The sequence below is a fragment of the Lycium barbarum genome, chromosome 9, assembly GCF_019175385.1.
Source record: "Lycium barbarum isolate Lr01 chromosome 9, ASM1917538v2, whole genome shotgun sequence".
Taxonomy (NCBI): domain Eukaryota; kingdom Viridiplantae; phylum Streptophyta; class Magnoliopsida; order Solanales; family Solanaceae; genus Lycium; species Lycium barbarum.
In genome coordinates, this window is record NC_083345.1 from 2,716,738 (window position 1) to 2,732,607 (window position 15,870).

A 15,870-nucleotide genomic window follows, 5' to 3' on the forward strand; every position below is an offset into this window, starting at 1 on the left:
TAAAAGTCATACAATCATAATATTACCATTACACGAGTATGTGTGTGTGTTTTTTCTTTTAATTTTCATTTGATATCCGAATCGCTACGCCACATTGTTTGGTGATGACAGAGTTGTTAAATATTGCTTTTGTGTATGTTTTCTGACTAATTTTTTGACCTATATCACCCTGCCTCCAACTGGCTGAGCTACCTACAGTGGTGTAACTGTAAGAATGATCTGTCGAATATCGTCCTTGATCGCATATCGCTTTATATATAAGTTTTGAACACGTTTCACACAACTGCAAAGGGTTGTCAAAAAGTTGTAAACTTGTGGGCTTCTCTGGTTTCTAATCCATGTTTTGTTATAATTTGTGGGCCTAGCTTTTTTTCTCTTAAAAAGTGGGCCTACCAATACTTCTAAGGGTCATTCGCAAGATTGTCCTTCAAAGGCAGTGGTCTTTAATTTTTGCTATTTTTGGTCTTCGCCTAATATTTTGAGATTTTGAGTTTGAATCCCGATTCAGTAAAAAAAAAATAAAGTAGAGATTTGTAGCAAAATTAGGCTCATTTGGGCAAAAGTTAGGCCTTAAAGCAAACTTTTGCCCAAACTCTGCCTTGTAACTTTAAAGTAGAGTTTGAATTCAAAACTCTACCTTGCGAATCTTTTTTAATTTTTTACTGAGCGAGGGTTCGAACCAGAAACTCATGAGTTTTTAGGTTAAGGACAAAAATTAAAGACCAACAATTTGAGGGGTAAAAATTAAAGACCAGTGCCGTTGAAGAGCATTCCGCGCAAAAAAATGTATTGCTAAAACCAAGATGGACCAAAAACAGTGCCTTATAATTGTTTGACACTCTACAATAATAAAAGGAAAATAGCATTTTTAAAAATTTTGTGTTATTGCATTTTTCCATACCTGTGAATCTGTGATATTCCACTAAGCAAAGAGAGAACAATAGTTTCTTGATACTGGCAGATAATTTAAATTAGTGGCAGAATGGAGTTTTCTTTTCTTTTTTTGTACTTAAATTTTTTGTTTTGAGAGTAACATTAGAAATACCGAATTACTCTTTGTAGAGTAGACAACTCGTTATTTTGTTTGGGTTCCATTAGCAAAAGAATTAAAACACTTAATTAAAGGTTAAATGTGCTTAGTCAAACATTACAATGATTAAAATAAAAACAATGCAACAACACTAGGACTAATCCCATAATACATAGTTGCACAGTAATAATAATTTAAAAGTCACGTTTTGGTTAAAATTGTTACAAGAACATATTTGTGAAAGAGCATTCTTGGCAATAAAGTTTATGAAGAATGACTTGTGGAATCGGATGGATGATGAATTTTTAGAAGGTTGCATAAGGCTTTATGTTGCGGAAATGCGAATGCTGCGATGGATGTGTGGGCACACTAGGAGGGATAGAATTAGGAATGAAGATATCCGGGACAAGGTGGGCGTGGCATCGGTGGAGGACAAGCGGGAAGCGAGACTGAGATGGTTTGGGCATGTGAAGAGGAGAGGCACAGAGGCTCCAGTGCGGAGGTGTTAGACGTTGGCTATGGATGGTTTCAAGAGAGATAGAGGGAGGCCAAAGAAGTATTGGGGAGAGGTGATTAGATAGGATATAACACAGTTTCAGCTTACCGAGGACATGACCTTAGATAGAAGGTTGTGGAGGACTCAGATTAGGATATAAGGCTAGGTTGTTTATCCTTTCACCATAGTAGTTGTAGTTTTGCTCATTCGTTTATTGCCATTTGATTTCTGCTTATATTTATTGAGCCTTTGTACTTTGATTATCTTATTTATTTATGGTAGTTAATACTCCTTTCTACCATGACTTCCTCGCTTTTGTTATTCCTCGTTTTCATATCGTTTTTGATATGCTTAGCCCTATCTGACCTTTTGTCTTGTTTTCCTCTCCTGAGCCGAGAGTCTTTCAGAAACAGCCGCCCTACCTTTCAAGGTGGGGGTTAGGTCTGCGTACACTCTACCCTCCCCAGACCCCCACATGGTGGGATTCTACTGGGCTTGTTGTTGTTGTTGTTATTGCATAAGGCTTTATGTCGGAAAAAAAAGTATTTCGTACTATTTCTGATGAGACATAAAAACATTAAATGAAATCTAGTCGTAAAATAAGCTAGTGAAAGCATAAGCCAATGTTTATGGTTTAGCAAAATATTGCTTAATTTGATTTTAAAGGTGTATCCAATCAACCAAACAAAAATTATTGATTTATTTAGAATTTCAACACTCTTCATGAAATTTCTGGCTGCACTAATCCCACCACCCTCCACATTTAACTTTGGATTCAATAATATATATTGACAAATGTTAACTAATAGAAGCTTTTCAAGTTTATTGAAAGTACAAAATTACAAGTTTACAATTGGGAAAATGGTCAAAAATATCACTCTACTTTGAGAAAATGGCTAAAATACCCTACATTACGAATTGAGGTCAAAAATGTCCTTCTGGTCATTAAAATTTTCAAATAAACCCCTCTCTTAACGGAAATCCCCAAATCTCCCAAAATAATCTGATTTCAATTTTTAAACCCGCTTCATTATTTAACCCAACCCAACTAAATAATAACTTTGAGTTATTTTACTAACCACTATATTTTAACCACAGTTAAAGTATAATCTTTGTTAGTCTTCTGCCCAACAATACAAGCCGTTTTACCACTTCCAGCTGCCGAAACTTGCCGAAATACCTTCAACTAGCTTCTTTTTGTTTCTTAATAATTGGTCGTACCCAAAAAAGTAGGAACTATGGAATCGCAAAGAGAATTTGTAAAAAAAAAAAAAAAAAGGAATTTCACATAGAAAAGTCCAACACTAAGTCAAACTTGAAAGGGCAAATCAAGATGGAAATGTGAAGTTTCTAGTGGAATAAATGTTGGGTTTCCTTCCATGGAACGGCCAATCGATCGGGAAAGAAATGAAAGTTGAGGGTCACCGACACGTACTATCAATAGCAATCCGTGACAAAGTCAAAGAGCATCCATTAGTATAATTGCTTTCAAGTCAATAGATTAATAAGTTGCCATCTTTAGATTCCACACGAGACAAGTGAAGTTACGGATTGGAAGAAGAACTCCTTCAAGGAACCTTTTTTGTGTGTGTGTTGTGAATGATAGGACAATTTTTTACTTTAAAAGAGTCAAATCCATAGATGAACTAGACACGGTGAACCGTGAAACGCGCCTTGTTTATGGAGAACGTGAAGGGAAAAGGATTAATAATGGAGATAATTACACTGTGTATCAATTAGGGTACCAATGCTATCAAAATTGACTCATATTTTTAAATCTTACAAAAACTGAACAACGACGCCACCTGAGCACCGTACTCACTTCCACCACCTTGTCTTTCCGGCGACAATGACGACGACTTCTCTTTCACAACCTAAGCGTCGTACTCACTTCCGACGCTGCCTCCTCCACTGGGGTGGCTCAGATCTAGCCAGAAATTACCTAGATCTAGATCTATCCTGCTAGATCTAGATCTATCAGAAAACTCATCGAGGTGGTGGTGGAGTGCAGGTGGCTGAGATGAAATTACCGGCAGTGGGAGTCACTGGAGGTGGTTGAGGTCGGCGAGGGAGAAACCAGTAAGTTCAAGGTAATGGGTGTATAATAGTGTATAAAATTGTATAATGGTGTATATGGGTGTATACACCCTCTTATACAAGATTATACATTTTTATACACCTATATACATAATGTATCTGTCTTGTATACTTATGTATATAGGTGTATAAATATGTATAAGTCTTATTCAAAACCAGTCAAGATATATGTTAATACCCACTAGGAACAAGGCAAAAAGCGTTTTTCTTATGCGTAGTAAGTCCAAGTAAAACATCAAGGTCAATATCTTCAATTTTCATCCCACACGGCAACTCCCAATCAAATGCATAAAGAATACTGGAAAGTACAATCTCAACCGTTGCACCACCAAGTGTCATACCTGGGCAACTTCTCCTGCCCGTTCCAAATGGAATTAGCTCAATTCTTGACCTTAAAAATCAATAGCACTATTTAAGGATCTCTCAAGTAAATTCTTCTAGATTATATCCCATATTTTAGGATCCCTTGCAATAGCCCAAGAACTAACATATAATATAGTTTTTGGTTGAATTTCATACCCTTGTAGTATGGATTTCTGTATTGTTTCTCTTACTAATAGCAATGGAATTGGTGGATCTATCTAAATGTCTCCTTTATTACTGCTTTGAAATATAGAAGATTTTGAATATCATGTTCATTCACCATGACCTTATTATTTCCAACAACATTTCTAATTTCTTCTTGAACTTTATTCATTGCTTTTGGGTTCATCATCAAGGCGGTCATTGCCCAAACAATTGTACTTGCGGTACTATCTATTCCACCAACTAGCATATTCTTAAAACAAAAACAAAAAAAAGCCTAAATTGTCCGATTAATCGAAATGCTCAAAGCAATAGATAAAACATTAATTTATATGTTACTCTTTTCTTTTTAATCTATTTAGGAAAAATATTGTCGTATTTATGTATGTGAAAACTCTTTATATTTAAAGTTTCTCATTTGGAATTCTTAGTAGCTCAGTTGGTTGACCACCAGTACTTTTATTTTGTTGGCGAGGGTTCGATTCCCCACCTTGTAATCTCCTCCCCCATTTCCCATTCCCTTACTCCCCGTGTCATAAAAAAAATCTCTTTTTACTCTTAATGACATGTTTTACTAGTCATAAAAATGTCATAGAATATTTAGTTCCACAAGTTCAAAGAATACTTTTCATTTACACCAAAAGTGATTTTTTTAATATTTCGTGATATCAAATACCGTCGTACTATAAGATAAGACACAAATGGATTAGTTCATTACCATGATAATAGCCTTTATATTGTCCAAAGTAAGATCGATTGGAGTTGATTGCTCTTTCCTCAACCGGAGCAAAAGATCAATAATATCTCCATCCATGGATTTTGGCCTATTGGGATTGAGATGTTGCTCGATGAATCCTTCAAAAAATTCATTCAAATCCTTAAAATTCTTCTCTAATCTAAATATTTTTCCTTAAGACTTTATCAATCACATCCTAAGAGAGGAAAATAATCAAAGACAAAAAAGCCTGCCAACATTTCTTCAGTCATTTTTAGAAGTTCATCAAATTTCCTCCTTTCATGTGTTTTTTCATCATACCTAATACCAAAAGCAACTCTAGAATAATTGTAGTTGTTAATGAAATCAATATACCACTCAAATTGGTAATTTTAAAAGTGGAAGCTTGTTGAGATATTTTCTTTATCATTCTAAAAACTTCGTCTTCCCGAATTGGACTAAAATATTGCACTTTCTAATTTCTCTCCAATAGTCATTATAAGGTGACAAGGCAATATCTTGACCATTGTAAGACAATTTTTGTTGGCCAAGAATAAAAGATCTACTACAAAATGCTAAATCTTGTATTTTGGTTACCTCTTTTGCTAGATTTGCGGAAGAAAGTACTACCATATTAGAAGAACCAAGTTTCAATGAGAAGATTTGTCCATATTTCTTGGAAAGTTTCCAAAAATAAAGATGAGGGATTAAACTATCAAATTAGTGCAAATTTCCAATGAATAGCAACCCTAAAGGACCTGGTGGTAGAATGTTTTTTCCATTCTTTTTGGCTTTAAAAAGAAGAAAACTGAGAATAATGATAAGAAGGGGTACAAAGAATGGAAAGAACATCATGTTTTTTTGGCAAAGTCACTTGAAATGTCTAGCGTTTATGTCTTGTAATAAAATTTTCTACAGTTTCTTTCATTTGTAGTAATCTATATATAGAAAAGGTGATGCGGCACCTCTCTATGACCTCCATTTCTATTTATCTTTTTTCTCCTTTTTTTGCCTTATTTCCAAATTTTCCACCAAGTAATATGTTCTACTTATCAATCTCATGTTAATACGTACACTACTTTATTACTATTAAATTCAAATAATTTAGATTTTAATTGCAGCTTCATAATGAATAAGAAAAGGGATAGACACCAGTTCAAAATACATCAAATAATTCAAATGACGAATGTGATATTTCCGTTACATTACAATGAATCAATACTAATTGTGGTTTTTCCATTACTAAACTTCTTGGATAAATCAACTCTCAGTCTCGCCCACATGGTCACACCTATCTAAAGGTTTCACATTCCGTGAAGGAATTTTAGTTTTCCGAGCTAAGCATTATCTACAAGTAGTAGTAATCCTAGTCTATATTAACTGAGTATCGATCAGACACGGTTTTTTTTTTTTAAAGTTTGTATCATACACGCTTAACATTGGAAGTATGGAGAAATCCCTTCTTATTTTTTGCAAATCAGGGAAGCTGATAGTGAACTGTTTGAAGCAAATTATAGAGGACCTAAGTTGGAGAGGAGGAAAGACGTGATTGATCTATAAAAAAAAGGGTGGGAGCACAAAGCCAGGTGCAATGTGCTATTCTTTCCTTTTTTTTTGATGCTTTGATTTCTAGGTTGGAATCTAATTAATTAGCATTATTCTACAGGCTCTTCTGTTCAATATTTGTTCTGGCCTAAATTAGATTCACACAGCCGCTTTAAATACAAAATATTTTAGAGGCTATAGCTGCATGCAGGCAGAGTTTAACTTCAGTTCGGATGAACTTTCTTTATCAAATTATTTGTTTTTGAAGTTGCCAATTAATCATATATTTTCTGGAAATTCAACTTATGCAAATACACTTTCAGATTTCATAGATCAGTTAAAAATCACAATTCCTCCTCCATGATGCAATTATTCCAATTAAAAGTATGGAATCTATGTGATTTTTTTATCTAATCATGTGACTACAATACATTGTTAATTTGCCATCTATTTGTTGCATCACAATTCCATAATTTTTTTTAACTTTAGATATGGCTGTGTTGCTGCGAAAACGAAGGCAATATCATGTGCTGAGGCTCGGACAAATTCCTTCCCCCTCAATGTTTGTTTCTTCGTTAAGAAGTGATTCGCCTTTTATGGTTCAATTAAATAAATAAATTTTTGAAAGTTAAATGTGCACAAAAAATTCATGCCCACCAAGATAATAGTCTGCTCATACAAATGTTACATGGACATCCATGATCATTTGATTCCAGTAATAAGAATGTATGTAAGTTATAACTCGCAATACTTTCACGGGCTACAGAAATGAAAGAAAAAAGAAGAAATGAGTTCTGCAGTGCAAAGTATCCGTTCTTGATAGTCAAAGCAAGAAACAACTTGTAACATGTATGACACTTGAAGTGTGCTGAAATTACATCAATAGATTTCATTGAAAATATATATTTGTAGTTTAATTAATTTACAAAATTAAATAGTATATGCATATATAGAAGATTAGTATATGCATATATAGAAGATTTTTAAATATCTTTTCTATTCAGCTAAATTTATGAGAAGATCATTTCGTGAATTTATGCTATTAATTGCGACCGCGCGAAGCGCGGCTAAATTTACTAGTCTATATATAATATAAAGCTAGGTATAGACAAGGTGATGTGACACCTCTCTATGGCTACCATTCCTACTTATCTTTTTTTCTTATTTTTTTGGCCTTTTATATAATTTTAAAATGAAAAAATCTAATTATATTTAAATTATAGGATTTAATGGGTTGAAATGGGAGTAATGACAAAATTAAAGAGGATAATTGAGTTGGGAACTATTTTAAAAGTCACTCATTTAAGCCTTTATATTTAAGGTCAGCATGTGTTTATTACATAATAAAGGTCTAAATTACCGTTTTCCTCCTAATTAATCAAGTTATTAACATCCATTTGCTTTCTTTTGTTTTCCCTGATAAAGTCACTATAACAATTTTCTATTCTTAATTAATAGAGCATGAGAATTCTTCTCTTATTTAAGATGGAATGAAGATGGTTGCATCAATCTACCACTTTCAATGCGGTCATCAAACTAAATTCTTGCATACGATAAGACTATAACAGTGCTATTTTATTCTTGTGTTCTTCCAATGATTTAAGAGGGTGATATTATTTATTTTCTGTTGTTTGTAAAATTGAAATAATGTGATTTTACTGTTATCTTTTTGAGTCACTTTAAGCTTAATATTTTAACAACGGGAAGATATAATCAATTTTAGTTTTTCTTCGATTTAGATCACTCAACACTATTAGCAGTTTTCTAATGCTGTTTAGTGTTTGAAGGAGAGGATGCCAACTGCATAAATCTAAAGGAGTATACAACTTTGAGAGAAGATCCATCTAATAGTTGTGTAGATGATGTATACAACCTCTTCAAAAACTGGGGAGGGCGGGGTGGGGGGTGGGGAGGGGGGGGGGGGGGGAGAGCACATGATGCATGGAAAGAAATGTTATCGACACTAGTAAGTTCTTTATATTGCTATCGTCAGGGAGAGCACTTTTGGTTGTGCAATTTTACGAGCATTGATTTGTACATCTCTTGGACCAGGACCAGAACGGTATGTCAAAGTATTTCATAGCATACTTTATCCCCAAAATATTTTATCAAATTAAGTTAACCCTAAGATATTTCAGGCACAAACTCAAAGAGTTTGGGAACTTATGATACAATTAAATATGTTTCAGTTTCTTCTACCCTTTATCGAAATAAAAATTATGTATCATTTTTTTTTCTATTTTGTCTGCCTTTTAGGTGCTGTTACGACACTGATGTACTTGAATTTTCAGGCTTATAACTTAGGAGTTTTGCATCACATATTTGATTAGTTGATTATCTGCTATTTTTTACTATTGAATAATTATAATTCACACATGATTAAATTTTTTTATCTGTTCATTATTTCTTCCTTTTTAATTCATGTTTTGACGAACTATATGAATCCAGGCATGATAATTTCGGTGAAACTTTTTTTATCTTTCTTTCGTCTTTTTGTTTAGCTTAACACAATATAAAGTAAGTACATATGTTTTGGTCTTAATGTCGATTTTTATTGCCTTCATTATCAATAATATTGTCGGATCTATTGTAAAATCAATTTTATGAAGAGTGTTGAAGCTAACCAAATCTATATATAATATAAAGCTAGGCATAGATAAGGTGAGGTGGCACCTCTCTATGCCCACCATTCAGATTTATCTTTTTTCTCCTAATTTTCACCATTTTCATATTTCTTTTCTATTTGTGCTATTTAAAAATAATAATCAAAATTCAATCATAAATAAATCATGCAAGTTTGGGTGTACTTTAATATCCCTCTATGAGCTATTCTACAGTTTCAAAAGGTTACCCTCCCCCTTCTCGGATTGGGCTCCTCTCCGGTTCCCTTCTCTCCATTTTCCCCAAGTTCTACCTTGGATTAGAGACACATGGCATGGGTTGGAATTAATAGCTAAGATTTAATTAACTAAAGCAAGACCCTAACCATGATTTACATAATTAATAACTTATCCATAAATATATTAAAATTATTTCCTCTCTCTTCCTATTTTACTTTTTCTACGCAGTAAAATATCTTTTCTCCTTTACCCGATTATTTTTCCCACTTCATTTTTTCCCTACGCATAAATAGAACCCATTATTCAATTGGTGATACTTTTCTATTTTTTCAATTATGATGCTTACTAATTCACACAATATAGACCCCATTATTTAATTGGTAATTGTATATTTCTGAAGAGTTATATATATTCCGGAAATATCACCATTAAAGAGCTATCATAATTGAAAAAAAATGGAATATTAAAATAGGAAGAGAGAGAAAATATTTTACTATATTTATGGATAAGTTATTAATTATATAAACCATGGTTAGAGAGCCTTCTTGCTTTAGTCAATTAAATCTTATTATAATCCATGTCATGTGTTTCTAATCTAATGTAGAACTTAGGGAAAATAGAGAGAGGAAATGGAGAAGAGCCCAATTTCCCGTTCTCATCATGCACCTCATCAATTAATGAGCAGTTTATGCCGTGTAAAACTGATATTTATAAGAAAGCTCCTCTTATAAATGATTCCAATCTGAATTTGCAGTCCTAAGCTGGCCAAATTGCTTGCTTCTTCAAATTGTCTTCGTCATTTTCATTTCTAATAAGTCAAGAGATGAAAGGTCCTTGTATCTATTTGACTAAATTAATTGACAAATGGACTCTGCTTTTGGATGGTATGCTATATTTGTTTCTAACATTTCTGGCACTTTACAAATTTTATATTAACTTTTGCATGTAATTTATTTCTTTTATAATACGGACATTATAAGAGTTTTAGATAATTGCAAAATAGGATATTATTTATTATATAGATATGAATCTCACACGGGCTCTTGAAGAAATTTGGCCACCTTTGCGGGTCATTTCTTTCGGTTTCTCTCATCCTTACATATACACTTATTTACAAAAGGCAAAAGCTTGCAATTTGATCCGTTGCATGGTTATAATGTTGTTGATTAATTGTAATTGATGACTTTTCATGATATGGTTGGAAAACTTGTCCCATTTCCACGGCTGATGAGGAAGTAATTTTCAACTTATTCTTGATATTTAGGATCAAGATGTTGGGTTTGTGCAACCCGATAAGTCAAATTGCAGACCAACCTTAAATATAACAAAATCAAATTTGAAGTAATCACTATACAAAAAAATGGGTAATTTGCGGAGATTGAAAGTAACAATTTATTGGGCGAGGGGGTGCTGTTTAGCCTCCTTAAGCAATTAGTGGAGGCTAAAACCCCCCACAAATTACCTTTTTTTTTTTTTTTTTTTTTTTGTAATGGATATAGTTAATATTTAGATAAAAGAGCTGTCAGATCATTTTTAAAAACAAACAGAAAAAGAGAAGGGAGTTCGGGTAATGTTGGGGTTGAGTTACGACCGTCGTTTGAACTAGCTATCTTAACCCAACATATTTTTACTCGGGGGTGGGGAAGGGAGCCGTGCGAGTTCATGTGAAATAGGTAGATTTCAGACATGGAAATTACCATTAGAAGTCCTTTTATGTCATCTAAAGTGAGATTGATTGGTGTTGATTTCTCTTTCTTCAATTGAAGCAAAAGATCAACAATATCTCCTTCCATGGATTTTGGCCTATTAGGATTGAGATGCTGCTCAATCAGTTCTTCATAAAACTCATCCAAATCCTTGAAATTCCTCTCAAGTCTATCTGTCAGTCCAGTAAATTTATCAATCCAACTTAAAAAAGGAAAAAAATCAGACACAAAAAAGCTAGCCATGAAAGCTTGAGCTTCGGCCAGGAGATAATCAAATCTCTTTCTTTCATGTGCTTCTTCATCAAACCTGACACCAAAAGCAACTCTACAAATAATCGTACTAATTAGTGAAATCATTAAATTGCTCAAATTTATAATTTGTGAAGTGGCAGCTTGTTGAGATATTTTCTTGATCATTCTTGATACTTCATCTTCACGAATTGGACTATATAATTGTACTTTCTTGAGACTAAATAGATGAAGCACACAAATTTTTCTCATTTCTCTCCAATAGTCATTATAAGGTGAAAAGACTATGTCACGACCGTTATAAGATAATTTTTGCTGGCCGAGAATAGGAGGTCTACTACAATATACTAAATCTTGTGTCTTGAGTACTTCTTTGGCTAATGTTTTTGAAGAAACTACAACCATTCGAGCTGAAGCAAGTTTCAATGAGAAGATTTTTCCATATTTTTTGGAAAGTTTCCAAAAATAGATATGAGGTGTTAAAGTGTCATATTGATGCAAATTTCCAATGAATGGTAGGCTAACAGGACCTGGTGGCAGTGTGTTTCTTCCTCCCGTTTTGACTCTAGAAAGAACGAAAATGAGAATGATGGGTAGGGCTGCAAAAAGTAGTAGAAGAAAGAGCATCATTTTGTTTGTCTACTTACCTACTCACTTGATATGTCTTATATAATTGGATCTTACGTTAAACTTTTCCCTTCTTTTTCTTCAATTATTGAGTATAGTAATTTTTATTCAACTAGGGTGTGTTTGGTACGAGGAAAAATATTTTTCACGCATGTAGTTTTCTTACTTTCTAGTGGTAAGTAAGCAGAAACTATTATCCCAATTAGAACATTTATATATAATTTAGGTAAATAATATGGTGTGGAGAGAGGGGTTGGGGTGGGATGGGGGCGGGGAGGGAGAGGGGTGGGAGTGAGGAGGAAACCATTAGTGTGGAATGCCACTTGTTTTTCCTACTCACTGGGAAAATTATTTTCCTAATTTTTAAGAAATTTGATTTTCTAAGAGAAATATTTTTCAAAACATCTTGACCTATTAAACATGATAAAATTGAAAAATAATATGAAAAATATTTTCCTCAATTCTGAACACACCCAAACAGTGTAATAGTTGTCTGGTCACCTAAAATATAAGGGATAATCTCGAAGACTTTTTCGCTACGTAACTAAATCCAATCTTTTAGTTTAAGACATTACACTTATCTCGCTTATCTTGCTTCTATTTTTATAACAAATCTCTTTATCTTAATGAGAAAATGACACCTGGCTAATTTTCCCGACTAAAATATTTTTTTATTTACTAATACTTGATTATAGTTTGATATTTTGGGAGCGACTAGCGAGTTAGATTTTTACTATAAAGTTGGAGAAGGTAGATACTTGATGCTTTTCAACCCATTCAAGAATTCAAATCTTTTACGTAATTCATTTTCATGTTTTGTTTTTCTTGTTGGACCATTTCATACGAACCATATAATATAGTTACAAAATTGAACGATGAAAGTGAAGTGGGAAGAAATATTAGTGAACTAATGGCAGTACCTATCACTCAAATCAAGTTTAATGCAACTTTCCCCCTCAAATCATGTTTGATATTCATGTTTTTTTTCTCCATTGCAACAAAAAATTACCAATAACAAATTAAGGCTTTTTTTTTTTCTGACTTCACATAAAGCTCATTTAAGGAAGAAGAGCTTCCTAACAAGATATTTTCATATTTTTGAACTCAACGCCTCTAATTAAGATACGTAACAGTTGAAAATGACACCTACTGTGAAGACAAAAATAATTCGTCTGGAAAATTAATGCTTGAAAATAGACCTTTGTCCTCTAGCAATCAACAATTTACACGTTTTCTAGATATTTGTGTCACCCAAGAGTCCATTACATTCATTAAAGATGATGCTTCAAAAACTTGTGGAAGCGAATCTATAATCAAAACAAATGTATCGTTAACGCCAAAATCCATAATTATTAAATTTATCATCAAAACAATTGTATGTTGCACGACTTGTGGAAGAGAATTATTTCAAGTGAATTGTGGAATTTCCCTTGTGGAAGTGGATATTTTTAAACAACTTGAACTGATAGTTGTAATTAAAAATTCTCATGAAACAGATGAAGACCTTATTCCTAAAACTTACTGAGGTTCTCTTACTACTCATAGTACTTTTTCAATTACTTAAATCTTATCACCGGCCGTTTGTATTTTTTCACAATTGTTTTTAGAAAACGTACTTTCACGCACTCATTACGATGTATTCATGGAAAATTAGTACGGTTTATTTGGATAATAATACTAACGAACTAATTAACACCCTTTAAGTGGATCGACCCAATAATAACATTTCATCAACCTCCACTTGTGCATAAGAGACCTCTCTGCTATTAAGTACTTTTTTAGGAAAAGATAAAAATATACTATGAGCCTGTTTGGATGGGCTTATGTCTATAAGTTGTTTGCAGCTTATAAGCTAAAAAAAATAAGTTAGGGTAGTCTAACTTATTTTTTTGGCTTATAAGCTGCTTTAGATAAACTAAATCAAATGAGCCCAATTATGTTTTTGAGCTTATTTTAAGCACAAAATGACTTTAAGCTGGCCAGCCAGACACTCAAAAAAACTGAAAAGAGCTTATAAGCAACTTATAAGTCAATCCAAACAGGCTCTATATAATATAATCACCACTGACGATAACTTAAGAAGATCAGGGATTCATAAGTTTAAATTTTGATGCACTAATTATTTTAATTTTTTTACACAATCATTAATTAGGTAATACACGTAAATTTTATGATAAGTACTCGTAATTAATTATCTTGTAAAACTGGTATGGAACCTTATATGATATAATTTTTGATAGGATGAAAAAAAAAAATCTGCCGGTACACATGAGCAAATTTGTGTTATTTTTGGGCACGTGAACCCATGATCTTTTTGCAAAATTAGATAATTTATGTATATATTTTCTAGAATTGATCTAGTATTACCGGCTGGCACCCCCGCTATAAAAGGCTTAATGATGCACTTGTTTAAATACTTAGTTATTTATCAAGAGGAACAGGAATCAATTCTCACTTTAATGCATTTTTTTTCTCCTTTCTTTAATTAGTAGTGCATCATGTTCTAAAAATTCTAAATTCATCTCTACCGGTACATATAATTTAGATCCTTTTATAAGAGATTGCTTGATGCGTGTATAAATTGGCAAGTCCTTTTTCCAAACAGCATGATGGAATCATGGAACCTGTCCCCTTCTAACTAACAAAATTCCATACGGTCACAGCTCTAATGCTTGTCAATTCTAGATTCAAGCACCCACTTAGGAAAATTAACGATAGAGATTATATATTGTTTAAGATTAGAGATAAAGATTAGAAAAAGAGAGTTGGCTTTGCGTAGTTCTTGCGTAATGCATTGGTCATATTTGTTATAGAAGGTATGGTAATATTACCAAGAACAAGGGAAACAGAAAAATAACACATCGAATTAACATTGCATCATGGCAACAAACCACTACTGAACACCAGGGTATTTTTTGTGTATTGATAAGAGAAATCGGAACCCGTGTCTGTGTGTATAGTTAAGGTGGCAAAGTTGGGGTGTTAATTAGAAACGGCTTTCACTGGGAATGAACCTTAGCTTGTACTTGGACATATTCGGGGAAGCTTATAATATCTAAAATAATTTTTCCAAAATGGATTAAGCCCCCATTGTACCTCGCCGGTGCAAATCAACTAATTTTGCCATCTCACGTGCGCAAGGTCACTCCTTTTATGTTTTCAATAATATTTCTATATATAATAAGTACCATGGAGGGACGAACGCAACAGTTCCTACTTGTACCAACTGTTTCACGAATTGTACCCGCATTAAATTTTTGTACCATGAGCTATATAATTTGTACATTTTATCCAATTATTTTATATCCCATGTAGATATGTGTCATAGTACTTAATATTTATTCCCTTCTCATGTATAGACGTATGCACTTTAAATTTAATTCTCCGACACATTTATTTCCTCTGTGCACTTTTATTTGTTCACTTTTGACTTTTCGTATTCTAACTAAATATTTATTTTCTTCTCATGTATAGACATATGCAATTCAATTTTAATTCTCCTACACAAATTTATTTCCCCATGCACTTTAATTTATTCACTTTTGACTTTTCACATTCTTAGAGAATTAATAAATATCACGTGGATATATGCCATAAATCTCACGTGGATATATGCCATAGTACTGAAAAATAATAAGTGTCATGGAGGGACGAACACAGCGGTCCCTCCTTGTACCCATTGTTTCACGAATTGTACCCGCATTAAATTTTTGTACCATGAGCTATATAATTTGTACATTTTATCCAATTATTTTATATCCCATGTAGATATGTGTCATAGTACTTAATATTTATTCCCTTCTCATGTATAGACGTATGCACTTTAAATTTAATTTTCGGACACATTTATTTTCTCCGTGCACTTTTACTTGTTCACTTTTGACTTTTGGTGTTCTAGCTGAATATTTATTCTATTCTCATGTATAGACATATGCACTTCAATTTTAATTCTTCTACACAAATTTATTTCCTCCATGCACTTTAATTTGTTCACTTTTGACTTTTCACATTCTTTGAAAATTAATAAATCCCACGTGGAT

At 33.0% G+C, this 15,870-nt stretch overlaps 1 pseudogene; it reads right to left on the bottom strand.

Annotated features, from left to right (window-relative positions):
* Positions 1-3,794: 3,794 nt before the first annotated feature.
* LOC132610431 (6,7,8-trihydroxycoumarin synthase-like) lies at positions 3,795-12,001 on the bottom strand (annotated as a pseudogene).
* Between the last annotated feature and the right edge of the window lie 3,869 nt (positions 12,002-15,870).